The 12807-nt window shown below is 46.2% G+C and overlaps 1 protein-coding gene across 1 annotated transcript in view; it reads right to left on the bottom strand.

Moving 5' to 3' along the window:
• GJA5 (gap junction protein alpha 5) overlaps positions 1 to 5910 on the bottom strand; it is a 29828-nt gene extending 23918 nt beyond the window's left edge. Inside the window, exon 1 of the mRNA XM_084755874.1 lies at positions 5685 to 5910. The gene's annotated coding sequence lies outside the window, so the exon portion shown is untranslated. The remainder of the gene's footprint in view (positions 1 to 5684) is intronic.
• Positions 5911 to 12807: the final 6897 nt, after the last annotated feature.

The following is a 12807-nucleotide window of genomic DNA, read 5'->3' as shown; positions in this document are numbered from 1 at the left end:
CCTCACCTGGGGGTGATCTGAAAGTGGGGGAGGGATTAATGGAATATTAATTCATTGGTCGTGGGGCTGCCAAAGGGGAAACTAAATGCCAGCCATTCAACGCGGAGATCATCAGGGATACAGAGAGAGTACCATTTCCCTTTGGGTGCCTAGGGAAGACATGCCTAGATGTAGGCACAGCCATGAAGCTGGACAGTCCGGGGCATAGCACGAAAATACTGCCATCCTACCTGGAGAATACAGAATTAATCAGCAGAGAAAGTGGGTGGGGCCACTGGAGACTCTCCAGGAAGCCGCGTCCTCGAAGCCCTGGACATGGCTCGGCATGGCATCTCCTCTAGACAGAGAATATTTTGATGTATGCAAACTAAGTGGTTTTGGAAGGACTTTGGAAGAGTGGATTATTTCTTGCCAGAATCTCTCTGGGAGTAAGACAAGACTCTAACTACAGTAAGGAACATGTCATTCAGGTTGTTGGCCTAGAGTGATTTTTCTGAAGGGACTCAGTACGGTGGTCACCACAAACCAAAGGAGAACATTATAAGCTGATGTGTAATGCCCTAGAAAGAAGTCAGGCCTTGGGCTGGGGATAGAACAGAAATTCTGCTGTGTTCTCTCTTTCTTCCTCACAGCCAGTGTAAGAAAGAGTCCTAGAAAGAGGCACTGAGGTGGACTCCACACATTAAAAATGGTGCTGCCAAGCAAATGCTATTCAGAAGCATGCTAGAGGCACATTTCACATTTTTTCCAGTTTGAAATGAAAAGATAGAAAAATGACCTAAGAGTTGTTTTTGTTGTTGTTGTTGTTGTTGCTACTGCTGCTGCTGGTGATGGTGGTGGTGGGTTTTTTTTCTCTATTTTTGTTTGTTGTTGTTTTTTGAGACAGGGTTTCTCTGTGTAGCCTTGGCTGTCCTGGACTCACTTTGTAAACCAGGCTGGTCTCGAACTCACAGTGATCCACTTGCCACTGTCTCCTGGGTATGTGCTGGGATTAAAGGTATGTACCACCATGCCAGGCTGCTGGTGGTTTTTTAAAAAAAGATTTACTTTCTTTCTAATTATTTGTATATGTGTGTGTATCTGTGAATAGATATATGCACATAAGTGTAGTGTCCATGGAGGCCAGAAGAGGGTGCCAGATCCCCCTGGATCTGGAGTTACAGGCAGTTATAGCTGACAGTCCTGAGTGCTGGGAACCCAACTCAATCCTCTGCAAGACCAGCAAGTGTTTGCAACCACCGAGCCATTTCTCCAGCTCGCAGAAAAACAGTCTCATGAAAACAATCTGCAGTGACAAAGACTCATTGGCCATGTCTATGGGCTTGGTCAATGCTGAGAAGCAGAGGCCACAAAGAACTACTGTTTTAGTTACAAAATAGAGTTTTGTTGGTTGGTTGGTTAGTTTTTTGAGAAAGGGTTTCTCTGTGTAGCCTTGGCTGTCATGGACTCTATTTTTGACCAGGCTGACCTTGAACTCAGAGATCCACCTGGCTCTGCCTCCCAAGTACAGGGATTACAGGAACTCACTACCACGCCTGGCTAAAAAGAGTTCTTAATTGTGAAGCAATTAATATAAACACAGTAATGTATGTACAATAAATTGCTAAATTATGTGAGGAGAGATCATTTGTGTGATTGTTTTGTTGTGTTGTAGCAAAGTGGAAAGAGCTGGCCGGTGTTCACCTCACAGTTCTGCAGGACAAACAATCCGTTGTTATTCCCATTCTGCTATAAAGTAAGTTCAGATGCAGAGAAGTTGAGTAACTCACTCAAGGTTACTTAGGACACGGAGAAAAGTTCTCCCCGATACAAAGTGCCATCTCTTTGTCTCACAGCTATAAAGAAAATATAAACTGCACTGGACTAGTGAAAAAGGGGCAGAGGGCACCCCAGGTTAGAGCATGAGATGTGTGGTCTCCATCTCTGGCAAGAAACTGAGCTTCCTATAGGTTACTGCAGAGGTGTCTCAGCACAGTCTATTTCCCCTTCTCCGAAGTCCTTTAATGGTGGCCCCCCCCAAAACATGCTTCTTTTCTTCCCTTGTCTTTAGAAGCAAGGGGGGAAGCAAGGAGACAAACTTTCCATGTCTCCTTCACCCAGTGCATCTCTGGCTCTTCAGGTTTCCCTCCCAAGACACTGTGGTCCAGATATTTTAACAGCTACCTCCTTTACAGCCTACATATGTGTGCCCCCGTGCGCTTGCACGCCAGTAATTTCTGTCAACAGCTAATTGCAAGAGCAATGAGTCCCCAGTGCCTAATTGGAGGGTGGAAATGGGTAATTGGAGCTGTGGTTAGTGAGCTGAGGTCACGCTTTTCTGCTGGTTGAGATGCAAACTCGGCAGGCTTAAGTCATTCCCTTTAAGGATTCTCACTTTCCGGATTTGGGGGTGAGGTAGGGTGGGTGGAGAACACTTTGTTCCAAGAAGCAGAAACACAGACTTTTTTTGCTCCTGTGCTTTGTTCTCTATTCTCATCACATTTCAAGTTTTGCTCCCCGAAGACAAGGTTAAAATCTTATCCATACCTGGGATCCCAGACCTCAGAACCTTCTCTGTGCTGAGCTGAGCCAAAGAAGAGGAGGAAGAGGAAGAGGAAGAAGAATTGCCATCGTCACCCTCACAGTCATCATCACTGCCGTCTAATACCAGGCAAACCTGATTCTGTCCCCACTGAAGACAGAGAATGGGAACAAATACTAGGCCCCTCGGTTCAGGACTGGAGATTTCAGCTTACAACAAAAATGTGGATCTTTGCCTGGGACATCTTGAGATGACATTTGCTTTCCAAGTCTAGGAAATCCTTGAAACTAAGCTGTGGAGAGTCTTAAATGTTGGTCCTGTTACAGACAGGTCTAGTTATTGCAGGTAAGTTCCTTCCTTCCTTCCTTCCTTCCTTCCTTCCTTCCTTCCTTCCTTCCTTCCTTCCTTCCTTCCTTGTAACAGGGATGCATCCTTGTTTACCCTGTACCTCACAAGGTCTAAAAGGACTAGTTTCTCCTTGGAGTGTAAGTTCTGGTACTAGGTGGTCATACTGGTTAGTTTTGGTGAACTTGATACAAGACAGAATTATCTGGGAAGAAGAACCTCAATTGTGAGAATGCCTCATCAGACTGGCCTGTGGGCAAAGCTGTGGACTCATTTTCTCCACTAATGATTGACATGGGCGGGCCCAGCCCATCATGGGTGGTACTTCCCCTGGGTTGGTGGTCCCGACTTATGTAGGGAAATCAAGCTGAGCAAGCCGTGGGGAGTAAGCCAGGAAGCAGCAGCCTTCCATAGCCTCTGTGTCAATTCCCAGGAAGCAGCAGCCCTCCATGGATGCCCTCTGTGTCAACTCCCACGAAGCAGCAACCCTCCATGGCCTCTGTGTCAATTCCCAGGAAGCAGCAGCCCTCCATGGCCTCTGTGTCAGTTCCCATCTCACTGACAAAATCTGAAGGTACAATCAAGATTGAAGAGCTTTCTGCCAGATATGTTGTGTACACAGACAGCCTCAGAGAAGTCACTCCCGAGATAGAGGCAGACCCGTGTGTGTAAATGAAGGCACAATACCTTTAGCCCATCTTGAAGATTTAGCCACAGATGCTCAAACCCTAGTTGGAGGAAGGGAGTCTTCTCTCTCCATGTCAATCCCTAGGTTGAACTTGGGCTCCCAGGGTCAAATTATTACAGGGAAAGAGAAGCGCTTACAGAGTTTAGGTTTTCCCTGCTTTTTCAAAGGTTAGTCTCACATCCAGTCAGCTAACCTTAAGCAGGGGATGGGGGCTAATAGCTTGCAATTAAGAGTACTGTCTTTGTCAGTTGTGGGGACAGACACTAGTAGGATATACCGAAAAGTGCTGGATTCCAGGGGATTTTGGGGGAGATGGCTCCATCAGTAAAGTGCCTGCTGTGCAAGCCTGAGGACCCAAGGTCAGACCCCAGGTACCATGAAAAAACTCTGGGCATGATGGCGTGCCTGTAATCCTAGGGAGACAGACACAAGACATCCTAGAGACAGTAGCTGCCTAGACTTGCCGAGTCAGCAAGGTCCAGGAACAATGAGAGATCCTGTGCCCCACAAAAATAAGGTGGAGAGAAATAGGGAAAGACACTGACTTTGCTGTCTGGCCTCAACACACATGTACACACACATACATGTGCACACAAATCACCACAACACACACAAGCACAAAGAGACTACTGGCTTCCAAGCAGATGTCTAATTCAGTGGTAGACCAGTTGCCTAGCATGCCCAGGGCCTCTGGGTTCAAACATCAGTAACACAAAAAGGAGTGGCTTGGGATCAGGTTTTGGCTGTACCTCTCAGCTTCTATGGGACTCTTTTTCACTTTTAAAATGAGGATAATGCTAATCACCATCAAACATATGGGCTGCCTATTGGATGAGATTTCTCTTATTTAAAATGTTTGAGACCGACTTGAATATTCTCTTTTGTGTATAATATGTAAATATTCTCTATACATAATCCATATACACATACAGCATATAATGAATTAATACTAAAGAATTAAAATCTCCTTATACTCTGCTTTTTAAAAAGTAAGAAAATAAGTCAATGTGGTTCAGTCTACTTGCAGAGAAAGCTTGGGAGATCTTTTCTAGCGGAGAGGGACTGGGCCACCCAGCTGAGACTGTCACCTATGCACCTGTGGCGGAAGGAAGACTCAAAGATGGCTTCTCCATGGGCCAGATGTGGTGACTCACGTAATCTCCAGCCTTAGGGAAGTGACACAAGAGAATCAGGAGGAGCTCAAGGCCATCCTTGGTCTAGCCTGGGCTGTGAAAGATTGTCTCTAGGGGGAAAACATCCCCAGCCTGAGACCTGACCCTACCCCAGCTTGGGAAGATGAGGGGAGGCTGGGGATCCTACACGGCAGCGTCACAGCCAGCGAAATTAAAGTGCACGCTCTTACCCAGGAGGAAGACTTGATTCTCAGGGGGCAGACAGTCTCTCAGCTACAGCAGAGGCTGCTTGAAACAGGTCCTAGCTTGCTGTCAGATCTGAGAGAGAATTCCACCCCTGTCCCTTGTGTACTGGGTGGTTTCAGGCAAGTCATCAGGCCTCAGTGTTTACATCTATAAAATGGTCATAACATACAAGCCCTCCTCACATATTTGTTCTTTGGACACTCTACACCTTAATGTCTCTTAGGCTCTTGGGTGAGGGTGAGATTTCAAGAGACAGGCAGAGTCACACAAAGGTCTTTTCCATTCACAGAGTCTTGCCTTTTCGGGTGCCTTTAAAGTCCTTAAGAAAGGGGCCTTGTGACCCAGGGTATTGTGTTCTGGAGCTGGCGAGCTCAGCCCTGCCCTGGCTCAGGCACCCTAGTTTGTAAAGAAGGAATTTGGAGGCTATCTAAAGGAAGTCAAATTGTTTTCGGAAAACAATAGGCAAGTAACTACAAGTCATTAGCTTCCTCCCAGGGGCCTAAGTCAAGCTTGTCTGGGTAGCTGAAAGGGCTGTTAGCACTGTTTACTTAAAGGCCTCTGGACTGGACCCATAAATTAATTCCTGTGCCTGGCTTTCTGGAAGAGGGGGAGGTGAGTCATGGAAGCGGGAGGGTGCCCAAGACTCAATGATTCCTGTTTCCTTAGCCACAGTGGAGTCCCTGAGGCTGGACCTATCTTTTCTGGTCTGTCTGTCTCTCCCCCACCCCCCAACCACCACCTCTGTACGTACCCTGAAGACAGCAGCACTGTGACTGGTTCTTGATGAGTTTCTTTCAAAGGAAGAAAAAAGACAAAAATTCTGGTTTCCAGCAGGCCAAATGCTTCTCAAAGACACAATTGCCCTAAAAAATTCCTCCCTGAGCAGAAATCTTGATGGTGACAAGTGTGGGACTGGCAGTCTTCTCTGAGTGATCGCTCAGTGCCACACAGATGGATGTCAGGGAACCACGGAGGCTGGGACACTGGGAGCGAAGAAGAGTTGGGCAGCCCAGAACACTGAAGCCCTGACAGGCTGAGCGATTTGTCTAGGAATGGAAGCCAGCTCCCTCAAGGGATCTAAGAAATCTGAGGACGTCCCTAGGGCCTAGCAGGGCTAGTAATTGCTACTAGAGCCTCCTACATCTGTGAGAGGACTTAGCTGAGATTCCCTGCCCTTAACCTACCAGTACTAGAGAAAAGAGGTTGTTTCTTGAGCTCGGGATTCCAGTGTAGAAGAGGCAGACAAGTTTGGGGGCTTGCTGGCCACCCAGCCTAGTCTAATCAGAGATTTCCAAGTGTCAGGGAGATCCTCTGTCTTAAAAAAAGAAAAGAAAAATAAACGAAGATGAACAGTACCTAAGACGTGACCTCTGGCCTCCATGTGTACATGCACAGAAAATCAGAAGACTCTGCTGCATGCAAGACTTGGTGTGTAGGTCAGAGAAGCTTCCCGTTAAGATACTGTCTTTGCTGTCTTTGTAGGCATCATGGAGTACAAAATTCTATATAAATCAAAATGTTCCTGACCCCGGAAAGGCTCACTGCTTAGAGTCTAACCAATCAAGGTTATTTCCCTCAAACCTCCAGTTAGGGACATGGCTGCACAATCTACACGATAAATCCAGCAGAGGCCAGCTAAGTCTCTTCCTTGACCAAGGGACCTCTTAGCAAACAGGTTGAAACCATCACCTGCCAGACACAGAGAGGCCACCTCAGACTGCATATTGATTCCTCGGGGGGAACTTTCCTAAACTCATACAACTCATCAAGACCAGCACCCAGCTCTCATCACACCTTTCTAGATGATTCTGACGCTGTGTCAGATGCTAGGGAGTGACAAGATCCTGGCCCTGGGCATGACCTCCATAAATCTATGTGTTGGGTCATTGCATAAATATCTGGTGCACTCTGCACAGGTCTACGGACTGACCTTAATTGGAGCAGCAACAGACTGAAGAAAGGACAGACTCATGGGCACAGAAGAGCTGAGGTTCGGTGGTCTGGGCTTTCTCTTGGAGAGCTTCACGAGTCCCACAGGCCTAAGGCATTGGGGTCCTTGACATGGCTGTGCTCATGTCAACAGCACACACTCACTCAGGACTCCACTTACTCCTATGTACCCCTGAAACAAAAACTTCTTTCCTCAAACTTGCTTCCAACAACACAAAGGAAAGGAAAGTGAGACTTAGGAGCTGTGGCAAAGAAGATACAAACCAACCAGTAAGAGGCACTAGGTACCAATTTCTAAGACCCCAGCATCCCTGAAAACCCTTGGACTATGTGATGGAGTGACAGATGAAGTACAAGCCAGAGAGCTTACCCTTACATTTACAATATGCTACAAAACACTACAGATGTTTTTAAAAGTAGCTAATGAATAAAGTTTGAACCAGGGACATCTCCAAACAAAAAAATGGCCATATCCTAAAAGCTCTAGTATAAGTTGGTGTTGTGAAATTCAGAGCATTTTTCTCCCATAGAAATAATGTCAGGGAAGATAATTAGCTTCCTGGAATAGCCCACAAAAACTTATTTAGGGGATAATATTATTTAACAGTAGGGATGAGAGTACTAGAGGCCCCAGCAGCTAATGCACATTGGTTCAGAAAGTACCACCATGCTGATTGACAGCTCTCTCAAAAATGCATCAGCCTCTAGTGCACTCCTGCAACAAGGATGCCCTCTTCCTGCCTTTCTCTCTTTCTAGAAAAGAGACCATACATCTATTACCACCTGAATGTCTTAAGGCTCAGCCTGACCCTCTCAGCAGCATCTTTTTCATACAGTAGTATCCAAACGTAGTCACAGCTGAGTTGCTGTCACTGTTTGGAACTCAGAGCATTTCCCCAAATAGAAAAATAGCTGTGGGAGGCTGTGGCTCAGTGGGTAAAGTGCCTGGTGTGCAAGCATGAGGACCTGGGTCTGGATCCTGAGCACCCACAGGAAGGGAAGAAGGAAGGAGGAAAGGAAGGAAGGAAGGAAAGGAAGGAAGGAAAGGAAGGAAGGAGGAAAGAGAGAGGGGGAAGGAAGGAAGGAGTGAGAGAGAGGAGAGAGAGAGAGAGAGAGAGAGAGAGAGAGAGAGAGAGAGAGAGAGAACAAGAATTAAGGGCAGCCAGGCTCCAGATGCATTAAGAGACCCTGTCTCCAAAAAAAAATGCCTAATAACAGAGGAAAACCACTGGCATACACAAGTATACACATACATACTTGCACATACAGAGAGAGAGAGAGAGACAGAGAGAGAGAGAGAGAGAGAGAGAGAGAGAGAGAGAGAGAGAGAGAGAGAGAGAGAACAAGAATTAAGGGCAGCCAGGCTCCAGATGCATTAAGAGACCCTGTCTCCAAAAAAAAAATGCCTAATAACAGAGGAAAACCACTGGCATACACAAGTATACACATACATACTTGCACATACAGAGAGAGAGAGAGAGACAGAGACAGAGAGAGAGAGAGAGAGAGAGAGAGCTCATACTACTATAAACAAAACTTAGGTAATACAGAAAAACCCAAGTAACAGATATAGACCATCCATTGTCATAGTTAAAAATATTGTTAGATATCCTTCCACCATACGCTCATGCTTATAACATTGTTGTTACATACTTAGAACTATATTATGAGAACTTTTTTGTGCTCTGCATTTGGCTTTGGTTAGCAAGCCTCAGGGACATTTTCTGTGTCACTAGTGGCATCCCTTTTGCTTAAAAATGATGACCATGGGCATATCCAGAGGAGCTAATATCCAAAGGCAAGGTCACATGTCTGTGCCTTTTTTATCTGCAGGGATGTTACCACTGCACTGGAAAGCCCACACAGGAGATATGCCACACACACACCCTTTTCTAAGACCTTGGGTGACATAGTTTAATGTTTATGGACTTATCAAAATTCCTTTAATGGCCTTTAAAAATTATTTTCATTTTTACTTAGCCAAACAAACAATTTTGGAGACAAGTCATGCCCTCTTACTTTCTACTACAAAAGATTTCTCTCTCTGCCCCAAGGAAGTTATCCTATAGAGTCTGTGCCCTCCTTAAAAGCCTTGCCAACAGCCTGTGGGAAAAAATCAGTTTCTGAACAAAACCATTCAAAACAAAACAAAAATATTAGCTTCCTCTATTCTGCAAACCCCTTCCCCATCACACATGCAAGACGTAAAAGGAAGTAGGCTGGGTGAGAGGTGAAATTCTGGGAGAGATAAGAGTGGCCTTGGCAGACCCTGGGAAAGCACTTCATGGGTCTGGGGGATGGGTGCCTATGGGTAAGCAGAGTGCGGGAAAGTTCAGTGTTGCCATGGAGCCTGCAGGCCAGAACTGCTTCTACTGTGCCACATGCCTCCAGTCCTGCCCAGGTTTCCGTGAGCTCCCACAGGACCCTGAGGTTGAAACACTAGCTCTCCACATGATGGCCAGGCCATGTGTAAGAGAACCATGCTTGGTGTGGCAGTATGAGGCCAGGAGGAAATGCATGCATGGACCCAGGAGACCAGAGCTCAGTGTCTAATTGACACGTAGTCAAATGACTTTGACAGCCACTCTTTGGCCCTTAGTTTCCATCTTGGTGAAAGGAAGAGTTTGGGTTAAATTCCACTGACTGCTCATTGCAATCCTGATAGTGCACAAGTCTGTGATTCTAGATACTGAGATTCAGTATCCCGATGCTGAGCCAAATCTTGGGTGGGGGCGAAATCCAGGTTCATTTTAGGTACCCATCCATATTTGCCTTTGTTCTGGGGAGAATAATGGTTGTGTCCAGGCTACTTTTATTCCAGACAGTACATGAGGTCAGCATTAAGTCCACGAGGATACTCAGAAGAGGAGAACACAAATGAACCAACATCTGGAGCCATGTTTCTTTATCTTTTTTTAAAAAAATTAATTTATTTAGATTACAACTCAATTGTTATCCCATCACTTTGTATCCTCCCTTTCTTCCCTCCCTTCCGCTTTCACCCTATTCCCCTCCCCTAGGTCTATGACCAAGGGGACCTCCTCCCCCACTATATGGTCATAGGCTATCAATTCTCATCTTGGTAGCCTGTTTATTCTTTCTTTGAGTGGCACCAGGCCTCGGTTGCTCTCTGCTGTCAGTAAAGAAAACCAACCACTCTGACCATATACAAGGTGTGTTCAAGTTAATGGTATTATATAGCCCACTTAATTTTCATTAACTTGCCAAGTCAGGTCTTGAACTTATTTTGTTGACCAGGCAGGGCCTCAAACTTGTGATCCTCCTGACTCAGCCTCCTATGTAGCCAGAATTAGAGGCTTGTGCCACTAGGTTCACCTAGTGATTTGTTACCTTATGGATTGATTTTTTTCAGCTAGCCCTCCATTTTATTTTATTTATTTTATTTTAAATATATTTTATTAATTTATTCATATTACATCTCAATTGTTATCCCCTCCCTTGTATCCTCTCATTCCTTCCTCCCTCCCTCCCTCCCATTTTCCCCTTACTCCCTTCCCCTATGACTGTGACTGAGGGGACCTCTTCCCCCTGTATATGCTCATAGAGTATCAAGTCTCTTCTTGGTAGCCTGCTATCCTTCCTCTGGGACAGAAGGGAGGACATCCTATTGGGACTCTAGGTCAGAGAAGCATGGGAGAATGGGGAAATAGAAGGATCCAGAGGTCCGAGAAACCTACAAGAAGAACATTATGATGGGCGGATCTGGGCCCAGGGGTCCTGCTCAAACTATGGCACCAGCCAAGGACAATACATGCAGTAAACTTCAAACCCCTACCCAGATCTACCCAATGGACAGGACATTCTCCACAGTTGAGTGTAAAGTGGGGTCTGACTTTCACAAGAACTCTGGTGCCCCATATTAGCCCTTCATTTTAAATAGTATTGTTCTGTGCAGTAGATATGCTTCTGGCTCAGGCGTGGCATCCTAATTAAAAGACCCAACCCTGAGGTGTCCTCAGCCTTCTGCTTAGACTTCTGTGAAAGCCAGCTAAATGGTACCATAAGCCTCTTATGAGCATCCCATAAGACAGGCTAGACAGCTAGTAAGATTAAGAAACTCTGTCTTGGTTTAAATCGCCGTGTCTACAAGAGCTTTTGTCTGGATTTGGGGGACTGACCAGTTCATGCTGCCAGGAACCGTAAAGACATCAGTGTAGAGCTGTGCGCTCAGGGGAACATAGAATGGCAACTCTGCATCTGCTCACGAGATCTGTACATAAGGGGCTGTGGGAACTCTCATCCACTTGCAGATCCAGCTTATTGACTGTGGATTACAATTGGCCTAACCATGGTGGCTGAGGCACAGATGGACCCAATCAGGCAAAGATGTGAATGCTAATGACAAATGGATAATGATCTTAATAATAATGGCTATGTGCCGGGCAGTAGCCTGAGCACCTGACATGCTAGCCCATTTAACCCTTTCAAAACCTTATGACGTAGATATTCCAAGTGCTGTTTTACATAGGAGGAACCTGGGAATGGAAACCTTGTCCAAGGGCACACAGCTGGTTAGTGGTATAGCTGGGATTTGAACCCACGCAGTCTCGTTTCAGTGTGTGTGCATTTAACCTCTAAATAAGCAGCACAGCGGTGTGATAACTACTGTAGTAAGACAAGATCGGAGTCTGGAGCAACCGAAGAAGAAACCTGGCAGGAAGTGCCAGGATAGGCCCCACAGAGAAAATGATATCTGTAGTGTGCCTTGAAGAACGAGCAGGAGTTGTCGAGGCGGGAACAGGGGAGTGCCAGCTAAGTTCTACAGGACAGCGGAAGCAGAAGCCTGAAGACCAGAGAGCATTGCTACACAGATGGACCCACAGGCTCGTGGGAGCATGGCGCACAGAGAAAGGGGAGCTGGGGTGACTGTGAAGAGCTCTGTGAGCCATAAAGCCTCCTTGCAGGCAACAGGGGCCCAAAGAAGAGGTTGTGACGGGACCTTCCTTCACTCTCCAGGGTGAGTCTCACTTGGCCTGTCCTGGATCACATCCAATACAGCATCATTTTTATGACCAACTTGCTTTGAATCCCTCCAGCAACACTGCAAGAGCTCAGGACTGGGGAACTCCACTTCTCTCTACTTGGATGGTGACAGATGCACAGGTGGTTCACAAAGACAGAACAGGGTCAGGCACCCCTGCAGTGTCCCCCCACTTAGCATGCTTGCCCTCCAAGGTGAAAATGTATAGGTAAGGGTCAGTATCCATGTAGTATTGTAGGACTCCGTGACTCAGACCCAATCAATCCAAACCAAAGTGAAACATACTCAGGCCAATGCCTCAGCCTATTGCTGTGAGGACCCTGCACCACAGCTCAGATCCTAAAAGAGGAACAGGAGCCACGTTCTGAGAAGAGGTCATCCTGCACCCCCTGTCCAGACCAGCTCTTCATCCTGTTCTAGAACCTCTTGTCCTGACACAGCTCAGCTTTATAGCTTTCTTTTCTTTCTTTCTTTCTTTTTTCTTTCTTTCTTCCTTTCTTCCTTCTTCCTTCCTTCCTTTCTTTCTTTCTTTCTTTCATTCTAAGACAGGGTTTCTCTGTGTAGTCCTGGCTGTCCTGGACTCACTTTGTAGGCCAGGCTGGCTTCAAACTCACAGAGATTCAGCTGCCTCTGCTTCCCCCAAGTGATGGGATTACAGGCGTGCATCACTGTTCTCAGCTAAGATGGGGCTTTTATTACTAAGTTACAGCAAAAGAACATCATTCCATAAGCAGTATTTGGCTTTAAGCCAAAGGGACATCCGCTACCCCCATCCAAAAGAGTCACAAACAATAGCTATCACTCTTTCCACCCCGGTTAAAGGACTATTTAAAAGCTTTCATGGTGAACGGTGCACAGCACCAATAAGTCACTAGAGGTGAGAGGAGATACATGATAATAAAACCCTCATAGACACACTTCA

Source organism: Acomys minous, assembly GCF_964271855.1.
Source record: "Acomys minous genome assembly, chromosome: 14".
Taxonomy (NCBI): domain Eukaryota; kingdom Metazoa; phylum Chordata; class Mammalia; order Rodentia; family Muridae; genus Acomys; species Acomys minous.
This window is presented reverse-complemented; position numbering and strand designations above follow the sequence as displayed.